Genomic DNA, 18,305 nt, shown 5'->3' with positions numbered 1-18,305 from the left:
GTAGTAGGAAAAGGTTACCCTTACTAGGAAAAGGTTAGCTAGCAGGTTTAACAATGTAGCGTCGGTTGATCTTTTGGTCCGTTCTTTGACTATAGTAATCAACGTCTATAACGCAGGCTTGATATACATGAGCTAAATAAGGTAATTCAGACACTGCTAACAAGTATAATGCCGTAATAAAGCTTTAAGCTGTACAGGGCATAATGGTATTATTTAGTAAAAATCTACTCGATTTCCCTTAGTTCACGGTATCATTTATCGTCGACATTTAAATCTAAGAGAAGACTTTGTCATGTCTTGGACACTGCGTTGCTTAAGCCGCAGCGCCAATTGTATAGAATATTAGAGTCCCTCTCTGCGTTCGGTTTTTCCCCGAACTTTTTCTCCTTAATGAGCCATAACGAAATAGTAGACGGTAACGGTTCTACGTCTCGAATGGGCTGAAGAGGGATAAAGAAAGCTAGCGGGCCGAGTGGGTCACGACGTTATTTAAGCACATTAGCAGAGGATATCCGGCCGATGCCCGATTAGATGGCTATGTGTCCAGCAGATATCGCCGCCACATAGCATCGTGCCATGTCGCTGTGTAGCGTCTTATACCAGGCTCACGGAAAGAAATAGAGTTTCATCGTGGGACCGCGCAGAAAGCGAAAAAACGATAAGGACATATTTCGATACATAGATACCCTATTATACCGATGTCCGTAGTAGTACCATCGTATAGCATTTCGAGAAGCGCAGGCTGTATGAGAGCAACAATGCACCGCTAAGGATGAAAGAAGAGAAGTGAAGCAAGTAGTCATCTTCCGTTGCCGAGCGTCTGCAGAGGTGATTAAGAAACCGTGGCAGTAACAATGGCTATGGGAGTTGCTACATGGAGGACGCGCGAAGATTGGGAGTTAGAACGCTGTGCAGTAACACGACCGAAAATGGAGCTGGCTGGAGCACATCACCGTTGACGGCTGCAGCCGCGGCCGGTGGCTATGTCACGACTCATGTCAGCGCTTGCGCAACGATGATACCAGCTGGGCACGTTGGAAACTCAAAGGTCGTTCGGATGAATGTCCAGGTACTCTCCCACCAAAAGAGACATCGGCGGTCGCGCTCTCGGTGACCGAAAGGACAACAAAGGCATCGGATAGGACAAGACTAGAAAGTGAGTGACTAAAAGGGATGGTATAAGAAGAAACTAATAGCAAAATTTAAAATAAGAAAGCACCAGGGAATGATTTTGTACTGGAGTACCAAAACTAAAAACGAGGGTGGAAGCACAGAATTAAAGAGGAAGACACGGTCGCCTACGTAAACACTATATAAGATTGTCATGGTTTAGGTTGAAAAAAAGGACGTCACGCCAAGCGCAAACGTGCACAAGGACAACCACTAAAATATTAAGATAAGACATAATATGCAGGCACCGTCAATGGTGTAGGAAAAAAACGGCTAGTTATTGCTGCTTACCCTTATCCAAGCTGTTGTATAAATATATTCTAGCTATTATATTAATTGTATTATTTTTGTATATTATTATGTGTTTGTTTATACATCCGTTTATTTATTTGATCCTCCAAAGTGTAAGGAAATAAGATAAACGCGTCGTCATAATTCTAACGATAATAATAATAACAATTATCACTAGAATTATGATTTTAGCGAACTTTTTTCTGATTTACGGTTCAATCTTGGTATCACACAGCAATAGCGACTTACACATAAACTATGTTTTCTCTTACACCAATTACTCTATTGGTGGCAATTGGTTTATCCTAGGAAACTTATATGCTTCTCAGTGGATAATTACATACAATAGTAATTTACCAAATTTTTCATGAATCTGGACAGTTTACTATCATATAGTATACAAAGATATGTGGAATTAATATGTCTTGTAGGGGTCGATGGTTATGTCTGTTTTTCTCTATTTTCATTTACCGCTAGATTGGCAGATAGATGACAGTGCTCTCGATCAAAACTGAAGTCGAAAGCGCCACCTACTAGCACGTACCCAGTAAGGATCCTTCTAAAAGCGGTGAGTCACCCCGAATGTGGATTATTTGCATCACTAGCCCCCGAAAACGTGTGAAAGAAAATGGCGTCACAGTCAAAAGCTTTCCCGGAACATTCGAGCTAGAAAACGTTTTTCAATTGCATAACTTAGAAAACCTTGCAATCCATAACTTAGAAAAACGTAGTTCCAACTCTTAGTAAGGGTGAAAATTTATTGCGTGAAAGGATTTGCACTGAACATGAAATGTCGTCCGAAAAATTAACGTCTATCGATTTAGTAGTTAAGCTTATTTATTGGATCGAAACGGCAAATAGAAGTCTGCGGCTGGAGCGCGCTTAATAGGTTGATATGAGCTAAACTCACAGACTCATGTATACGGCACTACGCGTTAACCTTCAGGTGGGATTTAATTGACACTATTTGTCTCACAGTATGGACCTAATATGGAACCAAATCAAAATTTTCCTAGGCAGGGTCCCTATGACTGTGCACTGCTAAATGCTAGCTATTAAACCTAGGGTCACGTAAAGCAATCTAGGTTAAAAAAATACACTTAATCTCATGTCATAAGCCACCGATTCGAAGCAATGCTATTGGACATGAAACTTTTTTGGTACCATTATAGCGGCCTGGAGTTGTATCATGCCTTGCATCTGAGTCACATCTTCGAATGGACGTTTATATCACCAATGTTTACATAGCTTGAGTGAGTGAGTGAGTATGCATTCAGTACGTAAAAAAAAAAAGAAGACAATGTATGTTCGGTTATGTTTGCAGGTTCAGTGAGCATCGAGCAAGGGGTCCTATTGATGCCAAGTACTATCTGCAAATATATATGACGAGACGAGTTTTGCACGTGGTTATCTTTTGGAGTGTTTATCTTTAAACGACATTTGTGAAAAAATAAAAAAAAAATCGTACAAATGTATGATTGTAGGCTATATAAAATAAAAGATACTGGTTCAATCAGACGATATTAAAAAACGAGCGAAGAGTAACTAAAGTAGATAAATCGTTTATATCTCATATGTTTTTATTCTACCTTATTTGATATTGTAGCTTCAATGTACATAATTATCTCATATGCCGATGGAAATAGCAACAGTAATATAATGACAAAAATGCGAAGCGGTACATAAACTTTTGACATCATGGTTGATTAACAGAAAACAAATGAGTGGCCAACCATACTGGCATTGGACTCACTGTCGAGGTCTAAAAACCACTTCAATTGGAAAAGTCTATGCCTGCGTAGCACCTGCTAGTGTTAAAGGCAACTCTCTATTGTGAATTGTGTAATTCGGGAAATTTCGATATTTCTACTTTAGATTCGAGATCCAATTAGTAGTAGTATGTTGGATCAAAGAAACCCGGGCCACTTTCTTCCAAGAGCTCTTTGCTCCGTCATCGTTTCCAAAAAACTACCATCTAACACAATATTGAAAGCCTCGAAGTTCTGTATGAGTCGCTACAGCGGTACTGCTTCATCATTACACATATTCGCTAATTGTTTGCAAGCAACTATCCGCTACCGGTCTGCAACGAGATATAAGGTAAATCTCGTCAATCCGGTCTCTACATAGGTCTAGGTACGGTCCCCTTTCCAGGTTGGTAATTGCATCTATCGACTCTTCTACTCTATCTATCTATCTATCGACTCTTAACCAAAGTGAAAGTTTGTTGATTTCCTCTACCATTTTCGTCGATTTCTCCGTCTAGTTACATACCGCAGACTACTCTGCTTCCTCGGCCCCATCTTATGCCATATCATCAAAAGGGGCCATCTAGATGTATGGCCCCGCCGCCTACCTTTTTGACGGCAGCATAGACGCCCCGACAGCAACTACTGCCTAACAGCGGCGGGCAACTTCTTCAACCTTCAGCAAGAATATAATGTTCTTGTTCACAGGGTATTGGCAGCAAGCTTTGACTTGCTGGTCCTTGCTTTCCCAACATGACCAACTAAACGAGGTGTGCAAGCCTTTCGATCTGCTCTAGCATTTCGTACGTGCAAATACATTACACCGGTGGATGTTGTATGAACCAGTAGGCAGTAATAACTAGGCGACGGCAAGAATTGACAAGGAAGGAAGATCTTGTAGGGGGTGGTACCCCTTTGGAAGGTGGGTCTCCTCCTTCCACTCTCGCAAGCTCACTCGTTATCGCATGTATACGTAGCTCGTATCAAAGCAAACTCCTTAGACTACTGCAATGCTGCTAGGACTGCTCCCTTTCTGGTAGGTCTAGCTTGTGGGGTGTCAGATGGTACAGTAGCAGGGCTTACAGCGGCCGTGCATACAGTTCTGGCTTCGAGCCTGCAAGATCCGCAATATAGGTCGACTAGTGTGGCTTTTCGCGCCGACTTAATGCCGTCCTCGCATGCTTATCCGTCAAGTCGCTTCTTTCCTAGGACCAAAGAGGTGGTTGCCAGGCTGCTGCTGGTAGCCCGCTGCTTGACCCCTAATTATGGAACGGGAACACTCTCCAGCCGTGTCCCAAGTAATTGGCAATGTTTCGAGCAATGCAACTAATACAAATAAGTTAAGCCTTGTGATCAAAGTCCAGAGTTGTCTTCTCTTTAACTCTGGGCACATGTTGGCAGGCGCACAATAAACACAGTAAGGCAAAGGGGTATTCTGAGGTTGACTATAGGGGTAAGTCGGCCGCATAAGTAAACGGTTACGAGCTGACTACCTTACTACAAAGATGCCGACATCCTACGTTTGATACGGGTGCCTCCAAGCTGCGCTCAAAGATAACATGACAACTCGAATCAAACGGCAGAAAGGCCAGAGAACCGCAGTTTGTTTTGCCACCTCTTGCAGCCATTCATGATTAGAAATATGGCAGACAAGAGGTCACATAGAATTTATGTTAGAGTTTATTTCCTACAGTGTATACGAATGCATCGACAATATCTGCTTTTTGCTGAGAAAGCTGATAGAGCGGACAATTATCAGGATCATTTGTGAAGTGTAACAATGGAAGTAAGTAGGTGTGCAAAATGCGGAAGTTTATAGACCGGGGAAAATTCAGAATATAGACATTCTTTCTTTCTATCGTTATCCTTTCTAAGCTGTAGCACGGTATGTATCACACGTTGAAGAGATGCCTTTGACTTCTCCTATTAATCTCAGGAGATTTATTTTTTTTTATATTTAGAAATACGAAGCTTAGCTGGAAATTCGTTTTGAAATTACATTGCTGTGCGATGGCGGACTTCTGTTGCGGATATGGGCGTGATGTAGAAAATTAAAGGATTCAAACTTATCTTAATTGAAAACAATTTTTCCCCTAGACAAATATATATAAATGTATATGCAAACATAGATAAATGTCATTCCCCTTCTTCGTTTACTTCAGGCCATATAGAAATGCGTAGTCTAATTAGAATGCACATAAATACGGGTCGCAATCTGTAAAATACTGTGACAACGTGACTGAAACCGTGTTACGGCTTACCGCTTAAGAAATAGATGGAGAACTTTCAGATGGATCTAACCCTATCAAACCATGTTAATTCTGCATTATTAGAAAATACATGACTCAGTAAAATGTACGATCTGGCAGAGCAACCAATTTAATTGTCCAGCAGTCATTGCCTGAGGCATTTATTCCGTTACCATCTCATTCAGAGCAAAGCGATTTTGTTTCGATGCAAATGCTTCCTCTTCACTGTACCAATCACTTCCGTTTTTTTCGTCCCTTGGAACGCTGGTTTAACCAGACTCTCACGTTGTAGCGGTGAAACAAACACGTCCTCATGGGAACGATAAGCAATACTAAACCATGTAACTCCGTTCCTCTAGTCAACACACCTTTACATTTGGAGGTTCCAAATCCCTGCCTGAGCCCTTCCCTTTTTCTCATCTCGATTTTCGTCGACCGACCGCTGCTTACAAGCGAATCGTGTTCCTGTCTGATTCGGGAGTGCGGTCTATTGTCAGAACGCGCAAATATCGCCCCTTCTATTCGCTTGATTCTCGTCGCTGTACGTAGCGGCCACTGGCCATTCAATGCATCGTAGCAGCACACGATCTTCATAGTCAGTCCAAACAATACTTCTTCTGTACAAGCAATGCAATCTGTTCTTTTCCATACCCTCTTCTATCGAAGCGGTCTCGGGATCTGCTTAATCAGCGCAGGAAGCAAAATGCGCCTGCCTTAACTCCTTTACGCTAGTCTCGATTTTCTCATCTCACAACCGATACTATTCACCCAGTCCCTTTTACTTTTCTCGCAGAAAGCGTCTTCCCTTTTCGCTCTTTGTAGTGCCAGCATTCCGCGCATTAGTGCTGCTGGCCGTTTGACGACTGTCAGCTGTTCAGTTTGGTGAAGGTGCAGGCCGAGTGCCGGCTCAAACCGGTCTCACGGATGTTCGCCATAATCATTCTCGAAGCGCGCTTTGGGACAGTCCTGGTCGGATACGGGGCTTACAACAGGCAGCAAGAGAAGAATTTCCGCGAGAGCGCTTAGTTCGACGTTTGCGCACCGCTAAAACAAATGATGACTCTGATGGCCCTCGCATGCGCCTTAGCAGTCTAGCAATTGAAAGAAGCCGAGAAAAAGAGTGCTCCCACCTTTTTTCTTCTATTCCCCATCTTCTGGTCGGTAGGGCCTCCCTGTCTTCTCAGCTAGGCCAAGGCAAGTTGCCTTGGCTTGTTTTATTTTCGGTGCGGTGGCAGTCACCACTCAACTGTCGGCAGCAGTGATAGCTATAAACCCAAAGGCCGACCGGAAGCAAGTGCTGGGCACTCATATGGCGAGGCGCGTGCAAACAGGAATAGCTAGAAAATAATCCCGCTCTGCCCCTGGCTTTTTTTCGCATTCGAAAACGGCTGTCGACTCAACTGCGTGCGGGTTTATTCTAAGCTTGCTCGTAGCAGGCAGCATACAAGACGGTGTCTCGCTAGACGAAGGAGATTATGGGGACCCAGGGGCATGACCAGACGGTAGCAAAGCAGCACAACGGAATGGCTATAGGGTGTTCTTGTCCCGCTCGATCGTGAAGTAACACAATCATAAGGTTACGTATTGGACTGACAGAAAGAAGCACGGAGACTGAATGGGCATTACAAGATACTGCCGACCTCGTCAGTGTCGACTCCGAAGGCAGAAAAGGACAAGAACAAGGCTGCGGTCGCAGCCACAGCTACTACCGCTGCTTCTACGGAACGAGTTATTCAACGCATCCATCTCAGCTACTGTGGGTAGAAGTAACAGAAACAGTAATAGCACGAGGCGAAACACAATGGACGAGAGCGCGTTTGCCTGGCAACACAAGTGCAGCCGGTCAACAGAGTTGGCGACTGCCGCTGTCGCCGATCAAAGAACAGCGTTACAACTTGAACGAAGACCATTACCTGCATTGGCGTCCTCTTTTCCGAAGGAAAAACCCTGCCGCCTACAAAACGACGACAGAAGTACCGAAAGGACAAACAGGAGATTTTGGGGTAAAGCAGAAGACTAGAGCGATTCCAGAGCAGAAACCACTGAAACGTCCACATTGTACGACAGACTTACGAACAATAGCTTGGTGACAATTTAATCGCGCAAACGGTGTAGACGTTTGGAACTTGAGGAAAATAGTGTACTGTTATTTGTGATGTAAATTGGAGGCGGGTGTTATTCAAATGAGCACTTCATGGATTTCACCTCAGAAAAATAGATTTCAATTATCGAGCCAATGAGAATGTAAAATTCTTATTTTGGCCCACTAGGAAGAGTTAAGGTATCATACATTGTACGTACGCTGTTGGCTGGTGAGACAATTTCCTGGACGATTAAGCGGGTCATAGTAACGGATTGTAAAAAAAAAGCTGCAGAAACACAGTTTAATATTTTAGTTAGAGGATTGCCGAAACCACTGAAAATGATATTCTATATTTCGTTTTGGGAGGCATGAGGACGTTGAGGTATAGTCTATTTACAACGCGTAACGCATGTTCACATCGTGTACCGCATTAGCGTTTACTCGTCACGCGTTCAGCTTCTAATAGCTTGGGACCGACAAGGCGTAGCTGATGATTGGGACTAAGTGGCAGATGATAAGCCTTTAGCGAGAAGGCACTTATTAGAGCTGTTTTACCCTAATGAAAAAGGGACCCTTTTTCAACTGTTTACTATAAATAGCTTTACTTCTATCCCAGCTGTACCTATCCATATAAGTACACAAAGATTTATATGCATAGGAATAAACGTATAGTTCACCGTGGGTCGACAGTATGTATACGTTCTGCGATGGCAACTTAAGGCTGTACTGGAAACTGTTGTCCCGTTCCTTTTTTCTCTTTCTCTAACTCTCTTCGAATATGCTCAAAAACTAATAACAGTTTATAAACGATACTTTCACGAGTCAGATGAACGAATCAAATGAGTGAGAAGAGTCGTTAACTTTAAAACTATTTAGAACATGTTCTGTTGCTCCAAGTTACTGTTGCCGGCTATTCCATCTCCTATATATACTCCTAAATATAAGTGTGTGAGCATGAGTGCACGACGCTATCATTGCCCGAACCTAAATATACTAGATTTTAAATTAAGTAAAATCATTGTTACCATTAAGCACGCTTATCAGTATTTCTGCCGTTACTTATGATTAAATTGTAACGAATGTGAGAAACTTGCATTTATATGTGTGCAGCTTCTGTTATATATATACGTATATATATATATATATATATATATAGCGGCCTGCAGCCATTTGAAATCGCACCGATGCAATTCATTAGACACTGCAGTCGGGCACAAGCCTCATGTTTTACTTTCTCATGGGAAAAGTTCGCCTACATCTACAGTTATTTCGAATTAGGGCAGTAGAAGTAAATAATACACGACACAGTTCGCACGTAATATTATTGCCCACAACCATAAAACGCCTAGGATATGTGTGTTAAACTTATTTCGCATTCGACCTTTGATTCAGTAACACAAAACAAACCATATATGTATATGAAAACACCTCAGACATTTATATTTTCTGCTCTGTATTACTATATGTACGTACAACAACTTCTGTATCAATGATCCGAGGGTGCGAATAAACTACGTTTCAGCATGGAATTATTTGAAAAAATAGCTTTAATCAAAAATCTCAATCTGGGTCTCATCCGCTGTTTTCATCGTATGGTTCTGCCGTTAGGCTTTTCGCCTTCCAAGACACCAAAAATATCTGAAAAAATGATTGGAGCTATAAGGGTAGGCGCAAACGTAGAATTTCCCTCAGCAGAAAGCTCTTCGGTAGGAAAGATGCTTATATGGCCTGTTGAGACATGTTTACGTTACAAAATAACTGGTTCGGGCCTTCAGCGTGTATTCCTGTTAACCCAGTGACTGCTCCCGGGCTTATTAGTACGGGTACGATTTTTGACGCTATCCGTCACTCGTGCCGATCTAAAAGTGGTATTCTCTCCGATTTGCTCTACGACGAGACCGGTCACGTTTACTATTGGTCTCGTCACTGCTTTCGTATTCGTCAGGTAATTCTGCCAATAAATTTAAACAAAGGTATTTTTAGCCACATGAGCAGAATTTGTTATGGTGGGGGTGTATTTGCAGTGGCGATTGTTGCGTCCCTACTGGCCACCTGGCTTGAAACTATAAGCCCACTGTTATTTAACCAGTCCGTAGTTGGCACTCTGCTTAGATATGCGGTTTCTAATTAGTAGTCTGTATGTCTATTGATGAGGCAGTGCTCGTCTACTTATGGTATAACATTTCTTTATTTTACACCACGATATATGATATGCCGTGAGCAGAGAACGCGGACCTTTTGTGACGGGATTCCACCTCAACGTCCGATTGTGTGGGTTCATCACAAAAAATGGGTGTGTTTATTAGTCTATTTTGTTGGACGATGCATTTTAAAAGCTGATGCAATTTAATCATGAACTATACTAATAAAAAAACAGCGTTTTACTAATTCATGTTACATATAGGAATTCGCAACAAAATCCAAGTAGACACCAAATGAAGTCTTATGTAGGAGCCGTGACCTCCATAATTTGTGTTCTTTCTCGTTATTTGCTTGTAACGATGTACCCCAGACATATTGTATGTAGAGATCCGATGTGTAAATGATTTCCCGGGCTTTTCACCCTGTGGCGTGTGCGGGTATAAAGCAGATGAGGGCCTTTCCACATAAATATAGGTATATCTGAAAGGTGCACTTCGTACACGAAATCAGTTTCATCTTTTTCTTTGTTATAAGAATCCAACCCAATACTTCCTAATATAAAATTAAGAAATTTTTCATTTTGTTTCATCTGTTGGGAAGTTCTCGTCGTTCGGTTTCGAGGGCAGTGATGATATAATTTCAAAATATTTTTATATAATCATCACTCATTGGTATTCGACGTCTGCTATTACCTTACGTCAGCGCTGCCATTTGCGTGACTATGTTTCAATAGCTAATACTTAGTTTTGCGCAAGATACTACGGCGTAAATAACAATCATGCAAATGTACGTCATTGAATAGACTAAATTTACTTTAAGAAATCGTCGTATATACGGCTAGCCAACACAATGAGCTGCCCATCGTACGTCCATAGCCCAAGTCCGTAAGTTCAAGGACTTCGGCTTGTTATCTCGAGATCATACGCGTCAGTTCCTGTTGCTCCGACGGGCGCTGTCTTAGACCCGTGATTTCGTCAAATTTGATCAAATATCCGCTGGTCAAATTAAGCTGTCTTCGAAACAGAAAGACTGTTCGTAGCTGCTTTAATATCTGAATATCTCTACGGAATACGGAACTAATTGGATACTTTTAGGTATTTGCTGGTTACAGATACGACAGCCACGTTCGACAGGCCTCTCAAAGGCGGATTCAATGCACGTAGCAACAGATGTCATCGTGAATGCTAACATATTATATAATCTTCGAAATTTGGTAAAAATATAACGAGCCAGAATAACGCATGAGAAATAGGTATTAGTGTATTTGAAGCTGAACTCGTTACATCATTCGCGAATGTATGTACGTTTGCCCCTATTGTCTGCTGCTTTTCGGACAAATTTTGCTCTAAGATCTATCTATTTTTTTAGAAGAATACATCCACATAAGATCATGGTGAAAAAATGACGAAAACTAATTATTGAGACGTTGAATTTTTCGATGGTACCAACAGCTGAAAGTAAATCGATCTGGAATACTTCTGAATCGATTGAATATGACAGCCTGACTGAAGATCAACGAACGAAGCAACAGACGGACGATATTAAAGTTTGACGAGCTTAACACGATGTATATGATGATGACATTACCCACAACTTGTTATTGCTCGCTATCCATTCCCCCTGTTACTACTGTTAGCTTGAATTTATCGTAGAGTTTTAGACCAGAACTCAACCAGGGTTCTGCAACGTTCAAGAGTCATTGGCAAAGCTATCTGTAGAATTTATGCTACGTCAAGCTTCTATGCAAAGCAGGGTGATGGGGCCAGCAGGAAGGCTTGCGCCTCACCGCACTTGCGGGACAAGTAAGCTAACAAACTAAGCTGTTTGCACATGACAGACACGAAGAGATTTCCATATGTCCACATTACATAGCGGGAACACTGGGTTGAAGTTCGTTTTTAATTATAAATAGGATAGTGTTACGCAAGTGTAAGCAGAAATAATATCAGTCATAGCAAATATCAAGAATTTGAAAAGTATTCTGCACAAAAGGAAAACGCCAGCCTTAGGTCGGCTTGAAGCAGATGTTTTTGAACGTTTATTTTATTCGTGCGTCCCAAATGGCTGTGATACAACTAAGTGGTTCATACTTAACTTCCAGTAACACCGGATCCTATATAATGCAAAGTACTGAGAAAAAGCCAGACCATTGGTGCAACGCATCACTTAGGATCCTATTATCCCTAGGCTTCGAGTTGCTGGGCCTTATCTTTCATAATTTTCTAAGATTCCAGGATTAAACACCTAAGCCATTCATGCGTATCGCACAACAACGACACGGCGTAACCTGAAATCGGTAGCGGTAACGTTAAATTAAATGGATGGCATAAAACAGGTGTGGGTACAGTGTGGTTATGTCTAGAACAGGTTTACACGTTCGTCAGTCCAGCCGGATAGAATTCAGAAGTTGTATAGTAAAGAAAAAGTGATTAAACAATATAACTGCAATATCGAGACCTGCTCAATCTGAGGTACGTCCAAAATATGTTTATCTAGAAAACCAAAAACCTGTTTTGAGAAAAAAAACGCTAGGTTAGAAGATGACTTGTTGATGAACAGTGTGTGATATTATTATATGCATCAAATGATAAAAGCTCCTTGTTATATAAAGTACTTTTTTTTCATTTGTCGCAAAAGCCCAGTGATTTAAGCTGCATACGTGAGTGTCGGCGGCGCTAAGACGAGCTTTTATTCAAGCGTCTAACATAGAATCGAAGTAAAACACAACTAAGAACAGGAGACACTTTGTTGTGAAATCGATGATCAGCAACACACAAAATGATACAATGAAAGCGATTGCACATTTGGCCAGATTTCCTAAACACTCACGTCCAACAGTGAGCTTGTAAGATCGATCGAGAGACCATTAAGTAACATTCTTTTAGTTTATGTAAAGTACATGGTCAATCACCGTAAAACATTTAAATACGAAGTTGAGCCAGCCTGTAAGTTTTATGACCGGTAATTACACAGCCTGCGATCGTTTTTTACACCGATAAAGTGCAACTCATTTTGATTATTTTTATGGATTGATAAAGCTAGTAAAACGGAGTAAGTCTCATGTATTTGAAGCATAGTACAAGGTTCGATATGGCTCGACTATGGGTGATGAAAGGAAACTTGATGACGGTGCTAAGGGGATAGATGACATCATACTCGACTTCTAGCAGTTCGAGAATTTAGATCGATACGGCCCAGCGTCGGCCAGTCGAGAAACTATGGCGGAAAGACGAAACCGTTTCGGAAGGCCGCCTCTGTGTGGTACGATCTCAAGGGGATAACAGAAATTAACACGTGGATGTAATAAAAGGACAAGCTTGCGGGCCGTATTCGAGCAGAGAAGCTCAGGCCGCCTGAACAGCTCTTGTAGGCCAAACGAGTGAGGCTCACCCTTTGAAGTCACCTCATGGCCTTTCAAACTGTTTACCAATTGGGTTTTATGATGAGTAGAATTTGGCATCAAACCTGAACTGCCTGGACAAATCGCTTCCGGAATCAGACAATAATGCAGTACGACAGCCGTGCAAGACGTGTGAAGAGGGCAGCCATCAAGTAAGGGCATTCCGTCTAGGTAGCGTTCGCCGAGCGAATAAATGATATTGGGTATTAACGGCGCGTACCAGGCTTAACAGAGCTTATGCGGTCGACCTACCACAAAGGTGTTGCGCAACTTGGTTAAAAGTAATAAAGCTCACTTTTTGGCCTAGGGTGCTTCGCAAATTAAGTCATTTTGGAGGTTACTACCTGCGTACCAATATTACGGCACGTGTATTTGGCAACAGACACAAAAACACGCCTCCTCAATGAGCAGGCTACTCTTGAGACCGATGACTGTAGCGACAATCAACTTGAAATCCTAAATACTTACTTAAAAATCGTACTTTCGCCTTCTAAGACGGTTTTACAAGTTGGTACGAACGAAGTCCTACGCAGGCGACTATAGCTTTGATTCAATAAAATAAATATTGACCTTTTTTTTTCCAGCTATTTGTGTGTCGTCCACATTTGTTCTCCCAGCTTTTTGTGAGATATTAACCCTAAATCATATGCTGTAATACTTACGTATAGCGCACGCAAAATTACATGCTCCTTTTACTCAAAGATCTCTTTTTGAACTTAGTGATCGATGCTACTAACGTAATTTGTCTGATTGTGATGAGTGATGCTTAATATCAGTCAAGATGTATACACTACCTCCGTTACTGATCCTACAACTCGCAACCATAGGTAGGTTAATTCGTTATCCAATGATCTATTTGGCCCGTATCATATTATAGAGCTCAAAGAGATCAAACTGAGACTAGACGTCCTGCTGGGATGCCCCACTTATTTCCCACCCAAATTCGTCCGTACCATACGTATCAACGGATAGAGCAATTAGCACGTAATCTAACGGTCACCAAATATCCAACAGTAAATTTCAACATAAACGGAAATCCACATGATGATGACCTCGTTTGACGAGATAGAAGCGGCCTGCACAACAAACCTTCCATGTCTTCGCCTTAGAGGCCACTGTCTACACAGTTATCAACATCCATTGTATGGAATTGGCACCATGTTTCATTGTGACATCTGACTAATGTCCACCGTTTTGATAGGATCACGTCTCAATTGGGCTATGCGATGATGTTTCTTTTTCTCTAGAACTCGTAGGTTAAATGGCGTTTCTTAATATGAGTCTTCGAAGTTCATGCGAAACCCTAAAATCAAGAACAATCAGAACGGAACGCGCATGTGCGAAATCTGTCCCTGCGATCCTTGTGTCCTAAACTGACGATGGCTACTAGGGAACGACACAATGGCCGAATAGAAAATGAACGTAAAGCAATTTAGATAGGTAAGTGGTCGTTGCAGTAGTACGATGATCACACTAACTCCACCAAAGGTCAAACCAGTAACTTATCGGCTTTGTAAATCTAAGCTTAACTTTGTCGATCGATTCACGGCGCGTTTTGTCGATTCACGCATTAAACATGGCCACGAGCTACTGTTCGTAAGTATACCGTTTGAATCGCTGTTGGCCTACGTCCATGAATTACTGTCAGAACTAATAACGAAACGGATACCGGTCGTTTGATCTACTATAATACTGATCAGCGTGAATCACACGCACACAAGACATGAAAACGGATGCGACAAAAGGAAAACGTGCAAATAAAGGGTCCGTCGAACAACAACTATCGGATCAGAAGCGGCCACTGAAGAGAGCGCTTTGAGTCTAATATATGCGCTTTAAACTAAGGTGCCAATCTAGCTATAGCTAATAGCACGTACAAGTTGTATATTTTCATTGGTTTTTTTGCATATTAATTACGTAGCATGCCATCTGCCGGACGGCTTCTGTGCACTAGCATAGTACCGAGTAGAAACACATTTGTTTCAATGAAGTGTGTTGATGGCTCGATAGAAAAAATGTCTATCGGTCGTTAATAAGTTACATAACTGTAATCAAAAACCGTATTTGAAAATCAAGCTCTTCGCACAGCAAATGGCTATGCGGATAACATTAGCTTATTGGAAGCTAAACGACTGCAGGCTGCAGTTAATAGGCAACTTCCAAGAAACGTTCGCAAAGGGAAATGCACTTGTTGCTATACGACTGTTTCAAACTACTATGAGTGTATTAAAAAAAAATCGCCCCTGCTTCTATTTTTTCATGTTTTTATAGTACGGTTTTTTTTCAACTACGTTGTTATATGAGCAATTTAACGATCTGTTGGTTCATATGTAAAAACAACAACCTTAATGTATACAAACACATTAGTTGTTCTAATAGAGTTAGTTCCGCATAGGTGATGAGAGAGATAGTGTTTCTTATTTTTTTTATGGCTAGTTTCCATTTGCTGGAGAAAAGGTTTCCGCGTAATTTCTTGAGCTACTTGCAAGCTATGTTGAGGCGAGACAACTGTCAAATACTCGTGCTTAGGTGCAGTCTAATTCGAAGAGAAAAAGAGTTGACTCACTGATGGCAGGTGAACTTCGAGAAGACAGCATATATCCAAGCAGTTTAGCCCTTGATTTGATGACATTACATTGAAAAGTTAAGAGGGTAGCTTATATGACATACAATAAAGGTGACAGCAATAAGCTCCGTTGGCCTACCAACAGACTCAAACATCATCACTAGGAATGAAACATAACTGTTAAGACAAAGCAACTAACGTGGCTAGAAGCAGTTTCTATTGTTTTTTTTTAATTATTACAAAAAAGGTAGAATCCGGGAGTTCTAGTTTGGGGTCAGCGAAACTTGCCCAGCTGCATAAAACTTCAATGGTGCTGACGTTTCCGTACAGACTGAATATAAATACTTCCCCGGCCCACGTAAACGTCATTTAATAGACTGTCATTATCTATAGTAATGAATATTATTTCTGTGATATCGTACAGGAACCTGTTTTACTACATAGTAAACGTACGGTCAACTGGATAAATGATGAGGTTTGCTGGCAATTTTTGGATCTAGTGAAATTAAAAATTCTTAGGTCCCTAATACCTTACTAAGACGCTTAAGTGCTAGTGCCGCTTTTCCTTCTATTCAGTCTTCGTAAGGCCACAAATCCAAATAAAGCGCTCAGTTTGGTCGAGCGTAATCTTGCGGGGTGTATCGCACAACTAATCTGGCCGTCGACAAATCGCCCGGCTTAGACTTATTTATAATGAGGACAGTTTCGTAACGAAATAACTAATTTTTAAGCATAATTCTGTTGTCAAAATCGTAGATATCGTTTGCAGCTCAAGCGTTATCAGCAGCTTCTATGCCGAAACGACAACGTTTCCTTATTGCGTATGGTACTCTGAATCTGTAATATTTGAGCCTGCTCAGCTTCGTAAACACTACTCAAAAGCTGATCCGTTCGTGTTATCAGTTTCTAATATCAGTTAATCTTTTAATTCCTTTGTGAGTCCTGTTCCTACTACGAACGTATAACGGGATAACAGACTAAGAATTACAGTGTTTAGCAGCCTGATAGATTTAATAATTTTACAAACACAAACTCTGTGTTTCGTAACAGCGTCGTTTATATATATTTTGAATCCACAATCTGCGTGAATGAAAAAAGTAATGGATATCATAAGACACATTGTACTGCGTATCGTAAAGGTAAAAAAAAAATAGGGACGAAATCAAATTAGTACACAGAGGTCTGAACTATTGATTTGTAATAGGTTAATTAAAAAGGACCTTTGCTTTGAACTAGCGAATTAGTAATATATTATTGTGTATTTTCTTCGAACTGCAAGACCTGCCAGTAATTGAGCAATAATACCTGCTTAGTAACTTTAAAGTTCCCACTGAAATTGGTGAAGCTAGCTCGACAAATGCTGCCGAAATTTTCTGAATTTATCTAGTTTAGCAAAAAGCTCGCATTTTCTAGACTCAATAAAATGATAACAACACAGACAATGTCTTTGTTGCCTTTGGTAATTCGGGGAAGCACGCCCAACGTGGTTTTATGGTACAGTTTAACTGAAAGCAATGAGCGCCAAATAATCAATGTATATTGGCATCAGGCATGACAGGATCAGCACTGTTACTAACGAAGTATATTTATTGTTTTGTATATAAAACTAGATGTTAGATACTGTAAAATATTTTATGTATAATTATTATTGGATGTGATGGTACTAGGCGAATGATTTCTTTCCATGATGAATGCAAGCCTTTTACTGGCACAAATCTACTTCAGTTAAATAAACAATTAATTTAAATATTTTACGCTAGTTTTTTTTGAGATAATTTCATTGTTGCTCGCTTTACTGCTCAGGATGCAACAACGTATCTATTTAATTTGAAGCTTTTCTAAGCTGCATGTTCTATCCAATAGTGGGCTCTCATATACACGATATTGCCATCGGCCCACCATTAAACGTTTACTCCGTAAACAGCGCGCGAGTTTAAATCGATCAATTGTAAGTGTCCTGGCGTTCTCGTTCGTTGATGTTGTAGGCCAGCTATACCCGTAACTTGGCTTGGTCAACTTTCGGCCGATTCTTTTGTTGAGCTTTATCCTACTAGATGTCGAGTAAATGCTAAATTTGTTGATTTTTTAATTTCACGGGGCCTCTCCGCAGTATAGCGCAGTTTAAGGACCTCTCAAATTGCCGTGTACGTAACACTTCGTGTCAACTCGATGAGTTTTAGGATCCATGAATCCGTACTTATTGACGAATTCTGTATTCATGTTAGCTCACGAATTTTTTCTTGCTTTTTGGCACCTGTGCAGTTAGCATATTCGACAGTGTTTTACGTCTCCGAAAAGAAACTCGAAAACTGTTTACGTTATATTAAGTTACCTATTCGTGTACGGCTCAGAGACAATTGTATTAATCCTCTGCCGGTCAAAGTTAGTTACCTTAGTTACAGTTGTTCCTTTTGCCAGTTTGCCCTTGCAGAATAAGTATAGCGAATGTGGCAAATTAAGTGTAGAAGGGAATCGAATACTGGCCAAGCGAAGCACCAGATAGCTCAAGACAAACACAATTCTACTTGTTAGGGTTTATTATACGATCGAAAAACAACGGTCTACTACCACTAACTTGTTTAGGTTAGGTTTAGCTTCCGCAAAACTTACATATGATATATCAACGTATATGTTACATAAATAGATCGCTCTTAAG

At 41.0% G+C, this 18,305-nt stretch overlaps 1 long non-coding RNA gene across 1 annotated transcript; it reads left to right on the top strand.

The window, feature by feature from the left end:
* Positions 1-530: 530 nt before the first annotated feature.
* On the top strand, positions 531-3,027 carry LOC147756948 (uncharacterized). Its single transcript, XR_015324022.1, has 3 exons — positions 531-1,156; positions 1,939-2,029; positions 2,786-3,027. It is a non-coding gene; the product is annotated as an uncharacterized LOC147756948 (long non-coding RNA).
* Positions 3,028-18,305: the final 15,278 nt, after the last annotated feature.

The sequence above is a fragment of the Varroa destructor genome, unplaced genomic scaffold (genome assembly GCF_002443255.2).
Source record: "Varroa destructor unplaced genomic scaffold, Vdes_3.0 BEIS01000003.1, whole genome shotgun sequence".
Classification (NCBI taxonomy): Eukaryota; Metazoa; Arthropoda; class Arachnida; order Mesostigmata; family Varroidae; genus Varroa; species Varroa destructor.
Note: the sequence above shows the minus strand (reverse complement) of the source record. Positions and strands in the feature narration are given on the sequence as shown.